Source organism: Pieris brassicae, chromosome 6 (assembly GCF_905147105.1).
Source record: "Pieris brassicae chromosome 6, ilPieBrab1.1, whole genome shotgun sequence".
NCBI classification, from domain to species: domain Eukaryota; kingdom Metazoa; phylum Arthropoda; class Insecta; order Lepidoptera; family Pieridae; genus Pieris; species Pieris brassicae.
Window position 1 is genome coordinate 8,116,602 of NC_059670.1, and position 16,825 is coordinate 8,133,426.

General features: G+C 33.2%; 1 long non-coding RNA gene across 2 annotated transcripts; it reads right to left on the reverse strand.

Annotated features, from left to right (window-relative positions):
• Nucleotides 1-2,174: 2,174 nt before the first annotated feature.
• LOC123711083 lies at nucleotides 2,175-4,640 on the reverse strand. 2 transcript variants are annotated; one of them, XR_006753896.1, is made up of 4 exons: nucleotides 4,282-4,640; nucleotides 3,790-3,951; nucleotides 2,693-2,784; nucleotides 2,175-2,615 (listed from the first exon to the last, which is right to left on the reverse strand). It is a non-coding gene; the product is annotated as an uncharacterized LOC123711083 (long non-coding RNA). The 2 variants fall into 2 exon arrangements; XR_006753897.1 differs by having other exon boundaries at nucleotides 2,693-2,810.
• Nucleotides 4,641-16,825: the final 12,185 nt, after the last annotated feature.

The window sequence follows — 16,825 nt, forward strand, 5'->3', positions numbered from 1 at the left end:
CTATGTCCAAACTTACGCCCATGATCATAGAATAGAATGAAACAGAATACAACATGATCTTTATATGTTGATTATTTAAATAATTCAATTGCGAACTTTTAATATTAGGTCCTTACATATGAAATTGACGTATTTCGTACTGGCCACTTTAATCACGATGTTCTCCTCTTTGGTAAGGAATTCCAAATTTAAATTTACACATACACATACAGCTATTTACTCATGTATTTGTGCTCCGATGACCGTCATTCATTTGTTTTTTCTTCTGTTTTTTGAGCTTGAAAGGTAGGTACCTCACGAATTGACTGAAGCAAACCGGCAAACGCGCGTCGACTGCTGCGTTACATTACTGAACCGGCACAATAATGAAGGTATTTTAAACCGAATAATTACCTGTGATGAAAAATGGATTCTTTACGATAATCGAAAGCGCTCAGCGCAATGGTTGGATCCTGGCCAGCCAGCCAAATCCTGCCCCAAGCGAAAATTAACCCCAAAAAAGTTACTTGTAAGCGTTTGGTGGACTAGTGCCGGTATTTTTCATTGCAGTTTTCTCAAATCTGGCCAGACTATTACGGCTGATGTCTATTGTCAGCAATTGCAAACCATGATGGAAAAGCTAGCGGCTAAACAACCTAGGCTGGCCAATCGGTCCACGCCACTGCTACTTCACGACAACGCTAGACCACACACTGCACAACAGACGGCTACCAAATTAGAAGAGCTTCAATTGGAATGTTTAATCCTCCGTACTCCCCGGACCTTGCTCCAACAGATTACCATTTTTTTCGAAATTTGGACAACTTCTTGCAAGGGAAACATTTAACAGATTTTATTGATTCCCGTCAGACTGGTTTTTTTAGTAAAGGGATCAATGAACTACCTATGAGATGGCAAAAGTGCATAGAAAACAATGGTTCATACTATGATTAATTAAATATATTATATTTAAAAATATTCGACTTTTTGTTCCTCCCATACAAAACGCCAATTTCATATGTAATATATATAGTTTTTCAGCTATTTGCAGTGAAGGCGATTCCAATCAAATATGTCATCAAAATAAGTCGAGCCTTCTTGTTTTGTACATAACCCAACTTTGTTTTATGCACATATACTAGCTGTCTCACTGCGCGCTGGGCCACAGGTGTCCCGCGACATAGCGATATAGGAGGCGAGGAGCCACATTAGCTATGATATAGGGGAAAATGTCCAAGAAAAGAGGTAATTTCGCTACCTAAATACCTATTACTTATTGAAATGTAATCAAATACTGAGTCAAGCGCTTTCCGCGCGCACGCTTTCGTCGGGCCGTTGCACGTTGACAATTTTTTTTCCTGAACTTAATTTTTTTACCCCATTTTGGAGTCTATACGAAAACACCAACATCAGAATAATAAAGCTATATATTTGAGCCAGGTACTTAGATAAGCCTTCAATACACACAATGTAACACACGTTGATTCTTGAATGCTATTAGGTTTCCACACTTTGTTTTCCTCATTTCCTCAAGTGATTTAAAAGAATCAAGCACAGTTGTGGTTAGAACACAGAATGCATTAAACGGAAACCCTTGTATCTTAATATAAACTCTGAGGCTACTTATTATTATAGTATTGCATTAAAGTATCTAAAAAGTGTAGAAGAGACTTCACAGACTACACGTAAATAAATAAACCGAATTGCACTCAATTATTGTGTTTTTCTCTCTCTTCGGTATATGTTTGTGTTCGATGAAACGATAGGGAGAGCTTACATGGAGGCAATAAAATTTTATTCAAAAGTCAAAATCATTTATTCATATAGGTAACACAATGAACATAAGCGCAAAAGAAAATACATATTAAATGCTTCTAATTTTACATTTACTGCCAGTTCTCAAATCAAGGACTTAGAACGGAAGAGAAGAACTGGCAATAAACACTCCGCCATTCTTTTTAATCGCCAAGTTTTTTGTTTTACACAATGTTTGTTTGGAGCTGCAACTGTTACACAAATTAAGTTTCTTCCTTGTTTCAATAGTACGTAGCAACGCATAAGGGGACAAGATTCCTTGTTTCTAATATTAACCTGTATTTTTTTTTACTTAAATCTTTATTTTCCATATTTATTTCGTTTCGCAATGCACGATTTAATGGCAAAAGGTGTACCTGCCATTCTTTTGGAAAGCTTACGTGGTGACACAAGTCGAATACAGTTGTTTTTTTTTTTTGTATACACGACCATTATTATTATTATTACGTAGTTATACATGTCTTTTAATTTAAACAAATTATAAATGTAAACTCTATAACAGTATCAGAAACCCTGTAACTTGTACTGTATAATTTTATTTTTTAAGTATTGTTATTATTATCTTTCTTATTCTGAACTGAGACTCCAGGTTATATTGGACGTCAAACATTTATTAAATTAATATTATAATTTGCTTTATATAATTTATAACAATGAAATAACTTGTATTGCAACAATTTCAAAATTAAGAACTTTTGTAACAAGCTACTAAAATGCAAGGAACGAAGAAGGTAAATAATAGCCACTTCTTTCTTGTGTTTTTATCCTTCTGCGTTAACATTATTGTTCAGCTTATAAGCCCATACAAAACACAAACGCCACTATAAATATAAAAAAGACCATTATTATCAGTAATATTATGTGAAATCTAGTTTTATTTCAGAATTATTTTTACTACCTTGGTTTATGATCACTCATAAGGAACCGGGGAGGATTTGACGGGGAAATCCGTAGGCGAGCACAGATGTCTACAGCATCAATCAGCAATGGCTAAACAGAAATGTACCGAATACCTACTAAGAAGAGCAGGCTCGTCAGAACTTTGGTATTTTATTTATTTATTAACATTTCGTTACACTATAAAAAATTGAACATAATTAAATCAATAGGAGGGCAAAAGGCGGCCTTATCGCTTTCGAGCGATCTCTTCCAGGCAACCACTGTGAGTAAAGAAAAAAAATGTATTAAATTACATAAGATAGGCAAGTAGTGCAAAAATACATGTTATACACAGTTATTTTCTATATTTTAGTACGGATCAGAATCTTCATTCAATATGCAAAGAGATAAGTGTATAGACTATAGATTATTAGATGACTTTAATGTTTAAAATTAAATTTTGCACACTAGATGGCGTGGGCTCAGCCAGTGGGAAATGGACGTGGAAAAAGAGTATACCAAGTCAGAGTAATGTGTACCCACTGATTTGGGAAATTGTATTAGTTTTTGTGTGTTAGTGCCATAATTTAGTTTCCAGATCCATATTTTTTTCTATCATTAGAATGACCACTGTATTTTATAATAAAATCTCCTGGCCTCCATGTGAGCCTGCTATAGGGCGCCCGTAACAAAATGAATAGTCCGCGTCGTCGCACTCGATTAGCGCGCAAACGCCGCATTAACATGTTATTGGACTGCCTCCCCCCTCGTCCCACTACACCCCCCACTCTACTACCCCCCATCCGAGACGAGCCGCACTGATTATTTGTTTTCAATGTTTTATCAGTTCAGTCAAGGTTCAAAAAGGCTTAATTAAAATCACGATTCGATTTAATTATTGATCCTAAATTTGTTTTTAATATGTCACTAATGTGACTAGATAAGCAGCTGGGTAACTTGTGATAATCATTGTTTCGCTAAGAGTAGAACTAGTCGACCACTAAGCTAAGGAGGTGGTGCTAATTTATATATATTTATTATTATTATTTATTTCACAGTTATTTGTATTAAATTAAATCACTGATTCATATTAAATAAATTATAATATTTACTCACCATTTGGATAAATCCTTCGTATGCACTGTAAAATGTCGATCAAAAACAACAATAATTTAGCATTGACACCGGGTCAAAAAAAACTCCGTTTGGAAGAAATCTGGAGATGATACGATTCATCCTGCGGAACAATACCTCCGACCTTCCTCTCACACTTGACTTCTAAAAGGCCATTTGTTATAGCTTCATATTTAAAAATTTAACTAAATAAATATAATTTTTAGTTTATTAAGCAAATTATAGTGGAGACTATGAAGCGTCAGTTGTCATAATTATCAAATTATACAGTCGTGGGCGGAAAGCATTATAATGACGAGATTTGCATCGAATATTAAACAAATCAACTAATTACAGTTCCGCCTTAAACAATTATAATTGATCTAAGAGTCAACGTCATATTTTTTATTATTATTGTTTCAACCCCCTCAATCACATATTAATCGCCTATTTCTTAATTATTTTCACAAGAGGATCAGTTAAACAGCAGTTTACCTCGCTTAACGGTCGTCAAACTCTGTCCCAGAGAATCGCAAACTTTCTGGTAGGTATTTTCAATAGACACCTTTTAAAAACCTTAATCATGTTCTTGGCATCATCTGGATTTGAGATTGCACAAAAATGTTGGAAGAAAGTTTATTGTGAGATTGTTTTATTTAGCTAAACGACGATAATAATCTTTTAAAAAAATCCGATCCCGGGAATGTTATGTGGCTCTGCGTAGTGTACGCTTGCGTTTGACAGTCGCTGTGATCGGGTTGGTCACGGCAGACGCTCGTTAGTACTGCCTACTCCTTACAGTTAATTGTTGATACATTTGTACACTTCCAACTTACCGCACTCATTTAGTTAAATTTAATAAATTGCACGCACGCACCAGCATTGCACGTTCTGACGTGACTCCGTTTTTACTAGCTATCAAAACTATGATTTATGATAAAGTAAATTTTATAAAATTAGTATCAAATGAGAAAAATCAACTGTAAGAATCGATGTCAATTATAAATATAGTTCTTTAATATGTTTATTTTTGTTATTGAAGCGCCATCTATGGTCGAGTAGAAAAATTAATCTGTGCTCTAAAATAAGATTCATTTAGTTTCCAATATCGTTTTCTTATTTCAATTATCCATAGGAATAAGTACCTAATTAACATTTAGTTCTCCAATTGGCCACTGCATAACTTACCGAACTTTCGGTTTTTTTTCTAATTAGCTTGCCCGTACCCTCTCAGGGTCGGAAATTGAAATAAAGGGTGTAGGAGACAAAATACAATTTGCAAGTCAAAGCCACTAAAAACTCGTAAAAACGTCCGAAGCGATCCCATCGAACCAATTTAACATAACACACGCTTTGAAGACTAATAGCACGAATTAAGACGTTTGTATAAAATTTTGATTTTATAATATATGAGACATAAAATACTAAAATAAAAAGAAGTTTTTTTAATAAATAGAGAAACTATTGGTCTTTCCGTTGTATAAGACCTAGCTACCTTATTACTTTACCCTTAATTACAAAATAAACGTAAACACCAAGAAACATATTTTTTATACTTCAATGCGATCAAAATTGGAATTCAAATATCAATTTGAGTTTTAACTTACCCAAAACCTATTCGGTCATATAAATAAATATATTATACAAAGTAAATTTATTTTCTTATTTAAATTTTAAGACAATATTTTTTGATTTCTCTGTCCATATTATTTGTTATCATTAATCATAATGATTAAAAAAATATGATTAACTTAACATTTATTCCAGCGCTATCTAGTGGTAAATAGAAAAAGTAGAATATGTAATCACTATGACCCGATAAGCGGCATCTGTTTAATATTACTTGAAACATAAAAAAAACTAAATATCCTTCATGGTTGGAACATAATAATTGTCAAAATTTTATTTAAATATTTATGTTTGTGATTACCACTTTTAAAAATGCAATTCTCCTATAAAACTATGTAAATTATGGCGTTTTAAAGCAAAGTGAAACTTATAACTTTCTTTTTAAATGAATATTGTCATAGTTTGCCTTAAATTATTGTTTAATTGTTTCGCTAGGGGGCGGTATTCTATGTAATAACTGGGTTCTACATTTTACAAAACTAAAAGTTTTTCGCAAATCTTTACCTAGATGTCACTACAAGTATTTTTATTTCATTTTAAATATTTGATTAACGTTTCAGCAAACATGGAAAACAATGCAAGATAATAAAGAAAAATGAAAACGATTCTTAGTCACTATAGATTATATATTTTCTAAACTCTTCTTTGCAGAACTCCAAAAATTCATAAAAGAATGTTTATAACAAAATCGTATACATAGCGGAATATGTAGTTTTATAGAGTGATAACAAATTTTATAGTAATTACTAATAAATCACTTTAAATCGACTTTTAATCGTGTCGGGCATCGTATCGTGCCTAGCCCATAGACCGCTAATGCGCCGACCCCAAACGAAAATTTAATAAAGAAAGCTAAGCTATCCCTCCCTCCACCCGCACCGCTCCGGGCCGGGCGAGCGCCGCCAGTAATAACGTTTGTAAAAATATCCGCAGACATACGCTTAAGGCCAAGCGCTCCGCGTATTTAAAAAGTTTATAATTGCTTACATCAGTTACGGAAAATGCTTCTTTTATTTAATAAGTATATAAAAATTTGTAAATGCCACGAAATGTTTGTGTTGTAATAATTGGAATACTGATGCTGAATTAAAAATTAAAATCGTAAAAATAAACAAAATAGTTAAAACAAAAGTATGTATTTAATATGAAAAAGAGAATATAAAATAAAGAAAATATAGGGTTCAGGTTACCTGTTTAGTTACAGAATGACCACTGCACCAATATATTACAATACAACGATATACAATGAAAATCTGCCCTATAGTATAGCCGTATTTGTCAAATAAATTATAAAATACATCCCGAAAATATCGATTAAGCAATATTCATTAATATTTATTATTAATATTATTATACATTTTGGCATATTTTGTTGTTCACTAACTTTATAACCTTCGCCTTAACTCTCGGGAGCGGTCTCGGTGAGTTTTATTTACACGTCGCCTTAACCCGCCGCCGACAATATTAAATTCTGCAACCTCACCCCTCCCCCTAGCCGCTCCAAACTCTCTCCATCGCTCATTTAAACCCAATCTATTCAATTAGATTACATGTCTTACTGTAAGTTTTAAAAAAAATATTACCATGACGTCATACCCTGATTAACGTTAACAAAGCTATTTATTTCTATTTCTATTTTCGACCGATAAATATATATAGAACATTTCGACCAGCCATTGGGCCCTTCTATTGCCCAGTGTGGGGCTAAATCTGGTCACGGAGCCTGTCTTTAGGTCGGAGAAAGAGCAGCACCTTCCTTCCTTTACAAAATGCCACTTTCCTTTGGTCTACTCTGATCTACTCTCCAGAAAATTCAAAGCATTTATTAATATTTTATTGATCTAAACAAATACAATGATGTATTTGTACAATGATGAGTAACGCCAGTTTATAATGTGTGTGGAGAATTTTTATTTCTTGCTCTACAAAACTGAACTAAAACTAAAAAACGAAAATAACACTGTAATCGTGACAATCGTTATTAAAACACTATCTCGTTCAATCTTGTAACCACTTCGTTCTTCGTTTTCGTTTTATGTATCAGGTAATACCTAGTAAAATTATTTTCCGTAGAGCGCATCCCTAGTTAAAAAATAAAACCCTACTTATTCGTGCATGTAAGACCCTTTCAATAAAGTAGTTATCCAAATACATCGCAAGTACTCAGCAATTGTGCCCTAACGAGGGATTTGAACTAATACAAGTCTCACTGCTCACAAAAGGATTACTATTGTGTTTTTTTATTGTTTTTAGACTTTTCTGGCTACTGAATGAATGGAGTCTAAAAAAATACATGACAGTTTAATTATTGTGATTATTATGGTCGTTTTTGCTTGTAAAAATTACTTTCTTTGAATGTATAGACATTGTAATTAATGCCAGTGAGGGAAAGTGAAAGTTTAAAGTATCATATTTGTACAAAACAAATGTTTAGACTAACTTAAGTATATTCATGTATGTGACTAAAAAATCCTCATAATGTTAATTGTCATTTGTTATTTGTAACAACAATAAGTATGCCGTATCATTTCATGCAGACTGGATTTTGCCACAACCTATGTAAAAAGGGGAGATTAAACATAATAGTGTGTAAGGAAAAATCGTAGAAAACAAAAGTGAAATGATCGTAGGAGTTTACACATGGACGAGAGAAGAAAATGTGTGCGTGTACTAGTGTACACGCGTAAGAAGTGAAACTTCTTTTTGACATACCTTATATTTCGAAAAATGTTCAGCTCTATGCAACTTTACAGAAATTAAATAAAGTGAAATTAGATAAGGTTTACCAAAAGTTTATTATAATATACCTACATGAATACAAATAATACAATTATTTAATTTTACCTTATTACTACTAAGATTATTACAGAATTGCATTAATTGTTATTGAATTATTAGTGTCATTGATATTACATATTTTTGTTAATAATGGCTTCGAACTAACGCCGATAAAGAAGTTTCACTTCAATAAATATCACCATTACTTCAGTTTTTGAATTCTACCATCATTGTTAAATATCGTATATAAAATATTAATTTACATTTATTCATCAATTAGCATGCAATACGTAAATAATGTGTTTTTTTTTATATTTACTGTTCATCACATTGTGTTTTTACTTTAGAGAAAATAACACATAAATAACAATCACTGAATGCGTCTCTTTTGTATATAATGGGATACGTATAATGTTACAAACTATTGTGTAATTTAAAATGGTGGTATTTGAGCTGCGTATGCGTAGTTTAGTGCACGAATTTTGACCCTGAGAGTACCAATTTTCTATGTGCTTAATAAATATTTCCTCATACGATACGTACTCTACGCACATACATACTCATTAACCTTCAGGCCAGCCTGATCTTGCATATAAGATAATGATAAATGAAGAAATTAATAAGGTATTTGTGAATGTAATTTATTCTTTAAACTTATAGTATTTAGGAAACGCCATACAAAGTATTTTGAATACAAAAGCGCTTGCGATTATATGATGTAATACTGTAATCGCTATTTTGAGTACCCTTTTGAGTATTATTGAAATAAAAGCTTTAACTCAACTATTTATAATAAGGATTATGTACCTGTTTAATCTCTTAAATTGTTTATTATAATTCCCATGGGGTAGACAATTTGTCTTGTTCATTGATAGGGTTATAAGTTTTCAGTGCCACCTCCAATTGAGCAAAAACCACTGCGATATTTACTATTTTGCATTAAACGAGTAATTTTCTGTTAAATTTTACTAAAAATTACCCAGAACTTTGCATTTAACAGCGTAATTTCTTGTAAGTTTTCAGTCAAATAACAAAAAGTTTTTTCTTGGTTCCATTTGAGATTTATTAGAACCGTTTCAGCGATTTCAGTAAATATGAAGTAGGTTGCGTAGGTTGAATGTAAATCTATTATTGTACAAGACTGGGCTGTCGTTACAATGTTATTATGGAATGTGACCGAGCTAACATTTTTCTATTATTCATATTTACATAAACTCATGAACAGATTTAAAAAAATCTTTCGCCATTAGAATTATACATTATTACTGAGTAATTGACAATATCACGTACAAATCCGGGATACGCCGCTAGTCGTGGAATAAACAGGGATTTTTTTGATTCATAAAACATACGAGTCAATCAAATTTAAAACCCTAAATATCTTTTACAAATTGTTTTCAAGCAAATAGTGTATCATGTCTTTCTGTCTAAAATATCATACGAAGATATCTGCTATTGTTAAGCTATGTCAAATATGAAGAAAAAAAACGTTCTGTTATATGATAGTAGCTTCATACAGTCGTTGTATCAATAAACATATTTTTAATATACTATAGAATATTAAATAAACTACAATCAGTTTGTACATGTAAATATTATAAATAGGCTAAATTTCATTTTAAATATGTTTACAATTGATGTATTAAAACGAGTATTAAAATATTTTAGGTACAGAATCTACAGCAAATATTCATGTTTCTCTCTCAACACCATGGTTTAATCCTGAATAAATATTTTCATAGAAAAAGTGAAACAAATTCTCAATCAAAAATGGAGTTAGCAGTTATGAAACCCTCATATAAACGTCCTGCGCATCAAAAGGTCCCCCGAACAAAACACATTATAACACAATTTATAATTAACTCGACACAATCCATTTTGACACAATATCAAACTGATATCGGAATATCAAAAGAGCATAGATCATTGTAGCGATCGCATTCAAAGCTGTTAAGGGCGATATTAATAAAAAGCGAGCGAGCGTTCGCGGTCTGCCGGTTCCCAAAGCGACGTGGTGCGCGCACGCTAAATGAGACCTTATAAACGCCGCGACAATTAAATTCATTTAAGCTTTGATCCATTCCAACAATGCTCTTTTATCTGCCCTCCCCCTCCTACACAACCCCTTGGGAGGATAATCATTATTAATATTATAGTTTAGTTAGCTATAAATGAGGCGTCGACAACTTGTCTAATATCGTAGCGAGCAAATAGTCGCGGTCTGAATGGCCCAGAGCTAGTTCAATATTTTAATGTCTATTTAAATAAAAAATACTATGTATCTATATTAACGTTGTAAATCTTATCAAAATCCACCAATTGAATGAATTTTCTTTAGAATGTGCGTATTTTATCGTAAAGACAGTAAAATACTTTTAAATTATAACATTATTCCAAATGTTAACTTGTTTAAACTATATTTCAGACTCGTGAAATATGTGTGCAACTATGTGAATCGTACCTGCAATCATAGGTGGTTGTTGAATAAATAATAAGCTTAAGTTTAATCTTTAATTGCAGTTCATGTTTTTTTCATAAATTCCCTTCTGATTCCTAACATTATAGAAATGTACACAGGCACGCAAACTTCTCCCGCAGTAACACGAAGTCTTACAAAAATAACAGTCGTCGTTTTAATGCTCAAAAAAGATAAGTGGAAATTCTGGCCACATTTCCCGTGTTTGTCGGTGAATACTTGGAATGGAATACAGTGGAAAGAAAAAAGACAGGACGACCATTGACGAATTTGTAGGAGGTCTTTACTCTGTAATGGAGGTCGTCGTCGCATTATTAAATATAATAACATAAACTTAATGTATTCCTTATTATAGAATATTGTATATTATTGTATAGTAGAATATTGACTCTTAAGCTAGACAGCGGTATATTAGCAATTCGCTGAATATTTCCATTGTTTAAAAGCTCGTTTACAGGCAACGACGACTAGCGACACTACAACCACTTATCACTGCTTATTACATTACAAGTACAGGGTGTGGTAAGTAATGGCGTGGAAGAAACTACCCAGCAGTGTCCCCAAGTAAACCTTTTACTAGTAATAGAATTTTCCGCATAATTATCTGCTGTTCATACTCTTACGGTAGAAGAGACAGCGGTAAGAAAATAGCCTTAGACGCAGCTTTCGGGCTTCAGCCAAATGGGTAGGCATGACTGGGGCAGTACCACTATGTAACAGAAAACCGGCGTTTCAATAGGTTCATCTTATTGTACTCGCGATTCGTGCGCTGAGTGAGACGCTTGGAGCCCAACACCCAAAAAGTCTGAAAGTGCAGTTTAAACAGCATCCCCCCAGGGGGCAACCACTCGTTTGCAAAGTGGAAAAACTGCGCTGAAGAAATAAAATCTTGCATAGGTTTCGACCTCGGGGCAAACAGATTTCCAATTGCCAACTATTTTAAGCACCATGTATTCATTAGATGTAGAAGACTTGGTTGGACATTACCGCAAATTCTAAGAAGTAATTACACCTTTTACGTGTTGTATCTCCCTGGGGGAGGGGGGAGCTCATTTAAATAGTAACGCCTTTCTTCACAATTGGATCTGTTCGACTGAAAAACGAATACATCTCGAAACTCTAAATTGAAAAACAGAATTATATTATACCTTTTATACTTGTGACCTATAAGAATGAACTATATTTTGATTTAGCAACAGTATTATTTTATTTTTATATGTTATACACATATATTTCTTAAAATTTTATTTTTGTTGTCTTTGTCTTTTAAATTTTTACTATTTAGTTCACCGCAATATGATAATATTTTTAGCTATTTAATCTGTATATATGTACCACAAAGCTCAGATTACCTCCATATATCGTTGATTCAACTTGGTAACATGAAAAAAAGCACACAATTGTCAGTGGTATCAATTATTTGCCTTTCTGTTCAAACGCACTTTTAGTTCATTTGGTCAAAAACTGGTGAACATTGGATGGAAAGAGAGTTTTAGGCACTAAAATCAATATTTAAAAACAACTTTATCGAACTTTCAACGATTTAACAATAAGTTTAATAAAATGAGGGTGGAAACTGATCATAAGCTTAGAGCGGTTTACGGGAAGTTGAATTATTAAAATTTTCAGAAAAATCCCAGCGTCCGAGGTATGTTCGGGAGAAATGAAAATTTCAAAGAAAATCTTTCATATATTTCCTATGCGAGAATGCGATCCGTTCTTCAAGTTGAATTCGTTATTTTGTGGGCTCCAGTCTCCCAACGGCTGGCTTGGCGGGCCAGCGAATCCTTACCGTCATCAATAATACGAATATTGCTAGAAGAGGAAAGCGTTTGACTTAGACTTACACACCTTTCTGACAAGCAGAGTAATTGCCATCGCGAAATCCTATCCTTCATAGAGAATTTAATTTCCTAATTCAGAGAATGTATTGTATTATTATATAGTAAGTATATTTAGTAGCGAGTTTGGGAAGTTGGCATTCTGGTTTTACCCTATCAGCAACTACAGGTTGATAATAAATAGCACATTTGTAAGTATCACATGTAACGCTTAAAAGATAACTTCAATTATATCTTTTTTTTTTAAATTTTATGGCCTGGTAACGAGACCTTTAAGCCAAGTCTTATTTACGATCACTAATTCACATGTTATTCTATCGTTTCACTTGTTTTCTTAAATCTTCCCCACGGTATTTTTGATGTATTTATATAATGCACTATAACACTTTTTGTTTTTGAGCAAATCACACAACTGGCGGCGGGAGGGATCACTAATTTCCATTATTTCACTTGCCAATATTAGTCTATTAAAAATGAATATTTGGTTTTGGCATTTAAAAAAGATATGGTTGATATCTGCGATCTCGTTATTATTACAGAAAGAGCAAATATTGTTAGCTATAATATTAAGTTTAGCGAGGTGCGCGGGTGCAGTGTTATGCCCAAAGCGCAATCTGTTGATTGTGGTAACGAACTCACGACTCACGATACCGATAGTATTCAACTCATCATACCAGGGTCTTATATGTAAATTTTCCTGTATACTACCATACCATTCCTTTCAATTTTTGATCTTCTTTCCATAATGTTGTCCATAAATTTTTTATCGAGTTATTGATATAATAATAATAATCAGTCATAGGAACCTGTACCACATTTCTGACATTAAGAGTGTTAATCCCTTCATATGCAGCTTTGTCTGCTTTTTCGTTACCAATAATACCTTTATGTGAGGGTACTCACATAGGACTCACGTACTCACATGTTTGGGTGCATTATTTACACTAATCACTTTTTTAATTACAGGGTTGGAGCGTGGTGGAAGGGGAGGGAACTCATTGTTATCTTTTGTGCTGGCAATGCTTGCATATGTTATTTTATTTTTCTTTTCTAGGATTTTATTCATTTTTATCGGACACCTTTTGGATATTGCTAAATGAGGTCCACTGCAATTTACACAGCAAATCTCATTTTGTTTATTGCAGTCTTTATAAGAATGTTCACCTGAACAAATAGAGCAACGCTGTTTGCCATTACAAATTTTAGCATAATGATTAAATTTCATACATTTGAAACATTGTTGGAGAGGAGGTATATATTCAAACACTCTGTAAAAAAATAAATCATATTGGACACTCTCAGGTAAAGAGTTTGCCAAAAATGTGATACTAACAGTTTGTGTTCCGACTAATTCATTGCCAATTTTTTTCATAAATCTTCTAACTGCAATTATTTCATTTGTAGAAGTTAATTTAGTAAATAGTTCTTTATTTGATATACTTGCAGGCACAAATCTGATAATACCAGTTTTTTCAATTTGAGCTGCTGGAATGTATGCTTTCATATCATGTTTCTCAAGAAAACTTATATTGTGTATCAAGTTATTAGCTGTATTATGTTGTTTAAATATCACAACAATTTTATTTGCGTTAATTCGCCTTATTGCCACCACGCCTTTAATTTCGGAGAATATGTGGTTTATATATTATTAGCTTTTATTTCCCAGCCTGTCCTGAATATTTTTGTTTTCAATAAAAACCTTAAATTCCATATTAATAGAATTTTCAGGATATAGTCTTTTATAATTAGGCTTGAGATATGGGATATACGAGTCTTTCTCACCGCCTCCGCCGCCAGCATCAGAAACATTTTGGGGATCTTCGAGCCGCCGTCGTGGTCTCTTTTTTGAGTTGGGCGGGTCAAGCCCGCCCCCCTCGTTTCCTTCCATTTTTATTATTTATACACTATGTTTATATTTAATTTGTCTATTAATAATGTTATTTACAAAGAAATAATCTTTATTTTAATTAAAGTATTATTTTAGAAAAAATAATAGTACCGCGCTTTTTCAATTTCCCGCCAAGCCTCAATTATAATTAATTTACACCAAAAACAATCCCACTGAAAAAAAAACGAAGACAAAAGATGTAACTGGTTGATCAATTTTTTTTAATTAGCGCTTGTACATTTGAACTGTAAAAAGTTTCTACTCAAAACGAAACAAAATCAAAGTTAAATTAGTTTCGTAATATCCAAAATATCACAGTTCTTATAACTAAAATTTGAAACGTTTTTGCTTCCATATAGTTCCATAAATGACAACGGAGCACTGCTGAAGTTCTTCACACGTAAATGTTATTTTTTTCCTGATAACACTCGACGTAATGCAAGGTACGATAGAACTATGATTTATCCAAATTATCTTAAGTACTTTGGTTACATAAATATTGACGACACATTTAAATTAAAACAGGCCCACATTTAATTATTCATTTAGTTAATTCATTATAGCTCAAAAAACACATTAATGTTGTGAAGTTAACAGCTATCCATTTTTAATTGTTTTTACTTCACTATATTATGCAATATATAATCTTTTAATTAGGCGAGAATCACAAAGGAGCTGTAACCATGTGACCCCAAACAGGAATCTTACTACGCTTCTAAAAATAAAAATCTATAAGATAAAACCTAGCGAAGATTCTGTTGCTATCATTAACTAAAACAAATTTAAAATTACACAAAAGCATTACAATTCCCGCAGCTAAGATGTTATAATTTTAAATTTATAAATACTGCATACAACGCAGCAAAGTAAATCTACTATTTTTTTTAATCAATGGTATTATTTATATTTAGTAGATCACCCAGAGTTCCCTATAGATTTATTTTAGTCAGCTTTAAGTCTTAGACCAATAGAGCTATCACCTCATTAGGCGACAATAGTTATGAATCTCGGCCCACACCATTTGCCCCGCGTCTTGTATAGCTCTCGTGGAGTTGCCAACACGCTGATCGAAGCCAACAATAGGTATTTAAGCACTCAACGAGTGAACCCTTTTAAGGCAGCGAGGGGAAGAAATGACTCGATAAAACACGAATAATACGTATTGTGATCGAGAGTTTAATGTGTCGACGTCTGAAGACGGATCAATCACAAGTATCGATTAATGTATTGTTGTGTAATGGACGTGTAATGTACGCGCTAATGGCGCGGCAATATTGGATTTCTCATTTTCAGATTTTTGTTCAAGCTTCACATAGGATCCCGAATAAAACTCACAGTAAAATCAAAATTTTACAGTTATTTAATGCTATCAAACTGATCACATGGTTCGCGTGGTTCACAGCAAGCCTGGTTGACCGATCTCACATCATGATGAATGCAGGCAAAGATCTTATTTTATGTATAGCAATACTTGACACTATTTTAAACAGACATTGTTAATTCCTTAAAGAAAAAGTTGGGGAATTGATCTAGAATTTTAAAAGACTAAAGAATATCGAATTTGATAAATTGCAATTAGAACGGAATACGTCACACATGCTACGAATACGTGGCTAAGATATAACCATAGAATGGTAGAAGACAATTCCAATATGTATACAGAACACTTTTATAAGAAAAGTACATTTAAAAGAATTTACTCTACTTCTAAATGTCTATATACGCATAACTTGTTATGGAATTTAGAAATTAATTGCAAACAGAAGCGATGAATGAAATGTATTTGTAAATATAGAAATATGTACGATTGTAAATCCCCATCGCGCTGAAACAAAAATAGTGTGCGTTGAGTGCGCCATACAAGTAGCGGACGCGGGGGAGTCTTAAAATACACTCACTGTTAACCACCGTGAATAACATCGAAATCTGATTCATCACATTGTCAAAAAGTTTACGGCTAACCTCATTACAATTATTGCATAAGTCTCCCAGATTTACTGCCATATTAGCACAAGACCACAAATATAGAGCTCTGACCGTCATTGTTTACATCTATGAGCATAGCTTGTTTCAGTAAAATGAGCTGGGCACGTCACCATTATGTTGAACTGCGCGGGAGTCGGGTATTATTAGACGGCAACGATTATTAGTGTGAGGGGGTGAAGTGGGAGAAATCCCTGGATGTGTATAGTGAGTTAGAACTGCGATGTTCCTATGCCGACCGCTGCTACTAAAATAGACGTTCCGGCGGCGGCAGCCCTCTTTACTATTTATGGTAGTGAGAGGCGTTAGTCAGATGGGCTATATTCGGCCTGTAATAGGAATTCTGAATGCTTATGTAGCCTTGCATCCCTAGGCACTTTTGTTAATTTCAAGTGTGATTTTTAACTATTGTCAGTGTGTGTATGTAATCAATTATCTAACTAG